Source organism: Silene latifolia, chromosome 3 (genome assembly GCF_048544455.1).
Source record: "Silene latifolia isolate original U9 population chromosome 3, ASM4854445v1, whole genome shotgun sequence".
NCBI lineage: Eukaryota > Viridiplantae > Streptophyta > Magnoliopsida > Caryophyllales > Caryophyllaceae > Silene > Silene latifolia.
In genome coordinates, this window is record NC_133528.1 from 81,457,097 (window position 1) to 81,464,451 (window position 7,355).

The 7,355-nt window shown below is 38.3% G+C and overlaps 1 non-coding gene across 1 annotated transcript; it reads right to left on the reverse strand.

Moving 5' to 3' along the window:
- Positions 1 to 4,445: 4,445 nt before the first annotated feature.
- Positions 4,446 to 4,552, reverse strand: LOC141650774 (small nucleolar RNA R71). The gene has a single exon (XR_012546790.1). It is a non-coding gene; the product is annotated as a small nucleolar RNA R71 (small nucleolar RNA).
- Positions 4,553 to 7,355: the final 2,803 nt, after the last annotated feature.

Consider the following 7,355-nt stretch of genomic DNA (forward strand, 5'->3'; position numbering starts at 1 on the left):
AGTGCGATAGGAATTGTCCACCCCTAGTCAGGGTTATAACAATATCTCGGGGCCACTCGAGGAGTAATGAACTGAAATGCGTGGCCACGCTCGGAAAGTATCTATGATAGATACGTCCGGTCAAACGATTATTCTCCGGATCGAGGAAACCACTCTCGATATGATCACTTGCAAGTACGACCTGAAAGACACCTTGCATTGAGTGGGAGATAGTAATAGGACAAGAGAATTGGTGACGCACACTTGTCGAGGACAAGTGGGAGATTGTTGGAATATGTGTCCTCCGACAATAATGCGATCACGACTGTTGATCATGATGATCACATGTTTAAATCTCATTATATAGAATACAATTGGGAAGTAATTTTTTTACTGTCAACTGGTCAACATATATCGGTAATGATTGGTCGACTAGAGTTTGACATTACTTTGTCGTGTGACGGTGGTGATCGATTGACCCTAGGTCATACCTATAGGGCAACACTCTTAATTGATTATTTAATTAATCGTATAATGTTACGAGTTAATTAAATTACTTGAAAATTGACGGACGATTTTGGAAGTAAAATTTACGTATCATATTGAAATGTGATTAAATAAGATACGGTCTGAGTAATTGAATTGTATGATTACTCGGATGAAATAATTGTTTAATGTAACAATTAAACTTGAATGAATTGTTATAAATACAATCGGTTGTAATTTATAATTGGTAAAATTTTTGGCACAAGTAATTACGAAATTACTAAGTCGATTTTTGTATGTGACGTTTTAATACGTTGATTTTTAATATGATAAAAATTACATAACAAGTTTATGTGACATGTGACATGTAACATATTGACAATTGACAAAATTAATATGGAATCCATATTAACTAAAAGTGCCGAAAATTGGAGGAGTTTTAAGCTAATTAATTGTTTAATTAGTAGCTAAACATAATGATTGTTTTGCTTTAGTAGCCATGCAACCCTACTACTCCTTGTGAAGACAAATGTGGGCATGCATTGGCTCCCCTTAACCTCTCCTCTTACACGGTTTTGGGAAGAAAAACCCATCATTGTTTTTCCTATAATTTTACCTAATAATATACTAAGTGTAGTGTATTATTATTCATTCAACTCATCATCCAAAATAAAAAGTTCTAGTGAGAAGAAAAATCCTCCTCTCCTTCTCTCATAAAAACCGAAATATTCAAGTGTTAAATAATATTTTGGTTCAATTTTCTACCTTATTAATATTATACTAGTACTTATAATATTAATTTGTATTAAGAGATAGCCTTGGGTATAAAGCTTAGGGAGAGATCCTATACTTGGATCTTTGTTCTTCCATAAGGAAAAGCTCAAGAACAAGAGAGAAAGGTGATCTCTCTTGTGCCCATTAAACCGAAATTATCAAAGTAAGGACATGATTTCTCCTCTATTTTATTATTGTTTGCATGCATAAAATCCACATTTAATTTTATGACAAATTAATTTCGACATATAAGAGTATGTTAGTATGTATATGAATCTACATTTCCTTCAAGGGGATGACCCTTCTTCTTGTCTATGCAAGAAGGGGAATTCCACGATCCTCCAGTGTTTCTAACACCATAGGGAGTCTACTCTTGACAAAAGCATTTAACGATTGAGGACAAAGGTACCCTAGCTTGACACAACTTGGAGGTGATTTATTGGTATCCTTCTAGGCTTAGTAGTTTGAAGAAACCATATCTATGAAGGAGTGTGTACCCTTGAATTGCTTCCCCTTTAGATAATTTCCGCCACTTAGATGAGGAAAGTGGCCATTCTTTTGTAGATGCATCCATTACTTGATTTTGTGTGTTTTAATGCTTGGATGTGTCGCCGTTTTGGCAAGCCCCACCTTGCCTTGCAAGAAGGCATCCTACCTCATGGTTGTCTTGTTGTGAGTTGAAGGGGCGGAGTGAGACCCGCTAATTGTCTCATATCGGCTATATTAGTAGGTTAGTTTAAATAAGGGTCCTAGTTTTGTCACCTCTTTACTTGGGACGAGCAAAGGTTCGGTTTGGGGATATTTGATGTGACCAATATTTGAGCATATTTAGTCCCCAAATTAGCCTCGTTCCTATGCTTTTTAGTGCATAATTAGGTCATTTACTATCTTTAGTCCTTTGTTTTGAATATTCTTTGAGGTTTTGTTTCCTTGGTAGGAGAGGAGTGCAAACCTTGCATTTTCATGGCAAAATAGAGCTAAATTGATCGAATCTAATGACCAAGCATCAAAGTGAAGACAAGACTAGAAGGCTTATGTAAATAATGTAGTAGATGGGTAATGATGAAGAAGATTCTTGCATATCCGACAATATCCTTGAGGATTGTTGGAAGAAGAAAAGAAGAAAAGAGTAAGAAGCTTGCTGGACTACAATCCGCCCGTCCCACCACTCGGGACGCTCGTCCAAGACCTCCACAATCCGAGCGTCCCACCACCCTTGGCCGCTCGGATTCCTGCACAGTACAGCACGTCTCTTCCTTGTTCCACTCGGGATGCACATATTTCTGAAAGACTAGCAAAAAGGAGACTAGCATCTTCCTTCGAGAGGAGCATTTCCTCAACTTTTCTTAAGGGTCTTAATCGTCATTTCAGCCCTTAGTAACCCTAATTTATGTACCTAATCCTCACTATAAATACCCCATTGTACTAATTAAATTATCATCAATCCTTAATATTATTTATGTTCTTCCTAATCTCATTTTAATCTTGTAATTAACTTTTAATTAAGCATTAATACAAATCTCATTTCCTTAATTTCTCTATTGTTCATCATTTATTTTGGGTAATTGAAGATTATTTGGGTATTATTGGGAGATTGACAACCTTCCATCAATCATCAAGTACTTCTATTATTCTTTGCTTATTATTTTGGAATCATCATTAGGTATAATTCTCTTAACCCTTATTTTAATTATTGTTAATCATTTTCCATTCATTCATCATGTTTTGCTTTGTTAATATGTTTGACAACCTTGTTAGCATGTTAAACTTGATAATGAGTGAGTAGTTTCCTTAGCTAGGGCTAATGGAGAATTAGGGGAAACCAACATGGGGGATGATTCATGCTTAATCTAATATGTTCACATAATTTATTTGCTTGCTTGTTGTGATCTCAACTTATGCACATGTTATTTTTGATGAAATGCGAGCCTATGAATCCTTGCATTTTTTACCCATCACTTACCTTTTCAATGAGACTTGTAAGACATAAACCAACTCGAGTATCATTAGACCATGCATATAGTTGAGTAGGGAGGATTAAATCGACTTGTAGGTGGTGTACAATCTAATCGATTCGGCTCTGGGACCCAAACATTCCTAGGATTGTAAGATATAAACCAACTCGATCCTATCACAACAATAATTGCTTGCTTTTAATTTGAGAATATCTTTGTACGATCAATTCCCATGAATCCCCTATGAACCCATGACACCCTAGTGCTTTTAATCAATTGTTTACATCTCATTTTAATCACCTTGCATGTTTATTTACATTGTTATTTAGTTTAGTGATCTTCTTATCTCAACCCAAATTGTGACACCCTTAGACACAACTACTTGCACTCGAAAATCCTACATCAATACCCGTCCCTTGGGATCCGACCTTTACTTACCTCTTTACTAATAGTAGAGTAGTTTGTGAAGTTATAAATATTGTTTTGGTCTAGGTACTCCTAACGACAAGTAACCGAAAACGATAGTCCGACCAAAAATGGCGCCGTTGCCGGGGACGGTGTTAACTTGATTTGATTTTCTTTGATTGTTCTTAGTTGTGTCTTTCTTTGCCTTGGGGAAGTAAAACTCCTCAAGGTTTGTTCTAATTGTTTTCAAGTTGTTTGATATTTTGCATGTCTAGAAGATCACAAGGTAACTTGTTACCCATTGATCACGAAATTGAAAGAACTTTGTCAACCAATAGAAGACTTGCTAGAAATACTTTGAGGGGTATTGGTGAGGTTGTAGATATTCATCCAAATACTATTGAGTTCATCAACCCTTTTGCAAGAGAAGGAGAGGAGAACCCGACACAAAACCCACCACAAAATCAACCCATAATGCCTAAATTTTCGTCACATTCCGTACCAACCGAGGAGAACCTACCCAATGGTACTCCCACACCACAACACTTGACCGGTAATTTCATTGCAAAATCCGCATTTATCCAATTAGTCGAAAGAAGTTAATTTGGGGGGATGCCTAGTGAAGACCCTCATTCTCATATGGAGAGTTTTTGTGACTATTGTGATGCGATTTCACAAACCAGAGTGACTCAAGACCAAATTCGATGCGTCTTATTTCCTTTTTCTTTGATTGGTACCGCGAAACAATGGTTAAAGAGCCTTGATAAGGCTACTCTTGGTATTGACTCTTGGAAGAAATTGGCTCTTGCTTTCTACAAAAAGTTCTACCCTCCGGAAAAGACTAACATGCTAAGAGCCCAAATCACGGGTTTTAAACAAAGGGACGAAGAATCTTTGTATGAAGCTTGGGAGTGATTCAAAGGAACTTGTCGCTCATGTCCTCATCATGGACTTAGCGAGTGGTTCTTGGTACAACAATTTTGGAATGGTCTTTATGAAGACTCCCGAAACATTCTCAACATGGGATCAAATGGTACGTTCACCGAAGTTGACGATAATGAATTAAAGGGAAATGACGAGAACAAACACGGTTGAGTTCTGACCTGGACACCCCATTGAGGCGCGGTCAAGCCGGCGAACCAAGGGGCTTCTATCTCAGGCCAAAAATCAGTGTTGGCTCGTTTATTCCATATTTTGGTTCATGTTATGCATGTTTTAGCATGTTATAGTCATGAAACAAATAAAAACATGATAAAAGAAGGATTTTTACACCCTCATACTTACATGCTTGGTTATGGCGAGTGACTGACGTAAGTGTAACAACTCGTTTGGTCGGAAAAAACTCGGTTTAAAACCGTTTTCGTAAGTAAAAAAAGTGTTTTAAGATTAGTGACGGTGTAGTGGTCGAAGTGGTCGGTCAAGTGATTTAATGCACGATGACGGTAACAAACAATGTGTAAGGCTTATATTTACGATCGGTAGGTCGTAAATACGCGTCGGATTGTGACTTAAGAAGTCGAGTCGAGAATTTTAAGGGAGAAAAGAGGGGGCGGACAATCGCGTAACTTCTCAAATGGGAGCATTTGAGGGGTATTTATAGGAAAATGAGTGGTTGTGTGAGTTTTGAGCGACGTGGCCACCTGGTCTGCTCAAATAGGCGCGAGCCACGTCGCGGTTCTTCGAGTTGTCCTGTCACTTTCACACAAGAGCAATCGTGATTTGTTCTATCCTAGGATTTGTAGTCATATGTTTGGTACTTGACCATTCATAAATCCGGGAAATCTTAGCATAAAAGGCTTTGAATGTTTGTTTTTTGTGGTTGACTCGGTTTGACTCGTTGTTGGAGTCGGGATTTGAATTTTTGAGTCGGTTTTTGGTCCGGTGTCGGTTTTGACTCTAGTTAGTGTCATTGTGACCTCGTCGTCGTGCATTAAACACTCCAGGTATTTTTGAAATGTTTTGAAATATTTTATTTTCGAAATCGTTTTAAGTTTTCCGACGTAAAGTTGTACACAAACTGTCAATCAAACGCCGCGATTCCAAAACATGTTATAGTCCGATAATCATCGGGTGTTTGTTGGAGTCTCAGCAGATACTGGGTATCTACACTTAGTGACGGCGGCTTCCATTGCTTTTCTCCGGGATTGAGGTTGCCTTTCTACAAGAAAAATCCCGAACCAATCAATACTCGAATCAAAATCCCCTGCACAAATAACGACTCGAATCACAGACTTGACCTTTTACTCAAACTTGACTCAAAGACATGACTAGACCAAGGAAATGAGCTAAATGGCTCACTTGTAAAAGGGTCACATGGGAGAGGGGTCTAGACCTAACAAGGTCTATGACTCGACTCAAATAACTTCTTGACTTGGACTTGACATCGTCTCGGTGTGACTAACCCGTGATTGAACATCGTAGCCTCTCTAGTGTCGTAATAGAGATGTTTCATGATTTGACTTTGACCAAATGGTCGACACGCCTGACTTGGACCCAAGAGGTGACTTGGGTGACCCACTAGGGTCGTGTACTAGACACGGTTCACTTGAACCCTTAACATGACTAGACTTGACTCGACACATATTCTATGCTCGGGAATGGTGAGAAATCACTTCGGAATTGATTTGAAAATGAGATTTTAAATGGACAGCATGCCGGCTATAAAAAAGCTCATTTTGGTAAAAAAAAAAAATTAATAAATAACTACATCTATTTCGGCAGCATTCCGAGTTTGAAAACATGCTTGATTTGAAGACGGTTTTCGAAAACGGTTTTGACAAAAATGTTTAGATTTTCGAAAAAAAAAATCATGGAGGATGATCACATAGCACATAAGCATTCGCATATTAATTGTGCATGAACCTAGACTCTTCTAAGTCTCGGTCGGTCCTCTAATTGGGTCTATGCCAATGATCCACCTTATCAAAGAAAGCCAAGCCTCCCATAAGCAGAAGTGTGCAATATGGTAAGTGCAAGTACTTAAAGATATCGGCGGTACCATCTTTATATTTAAATCGGCATAGTGGACGTCGCCTCCTAACCATTGAAATCGACCCAATGGGTGAGGTGGTCCTCCTAAACTCTCGAATGGGTAATGCATGTATGCAAAACGAATCATAGTGTTAGTCCTATTAACCATCATTCTCCTTTTCAAGTTACAACTCCCCAGCAGAGTCGCCAAAATGTGGATGTGGGAATTTGATGTATCCATGGGGTTGAAAATCGTCTTGGAATCACCACCAAATTTAAGGAAATTTGGGAACCATTTTTTAAAATGAGATTTGAGTTCGTTGTTAAAAGTACGTGATGGGAAGTTCGTTAACAAAATACCCATCCGTCCCGTTACAATAACGGCCTCTACTTGGGACTATGATGGCTAATTGGACAAGACTACGATTGTTGTATGAAAGTGCAAAACACCTTTTTAAACCTATCATGTGATCTTTGTTTCTAATCGTTTAATGCATCTAATCTACTTTGTCCAAGTGATTTAGCATGTGAGTTTAATTTTAACTATACTAACAAGCATTCATGGCATGGCTTAGATGGGAGTGGGGGAGCCGTTGGGAGCTAAGTTATTACAACCCAGACGATTCTCGTCGACTCGATTTGTAAACAATTGAATTAAAGATACAACTCGATCTAAATACAATTGCTAAACATGACACCTGACACACGACATAAAATAGCCTACTTAGGCCTCGAAATGCGTGCCAATGGTAAGGCCACGGCTCACATGGACTTCGTTCTTAGCCT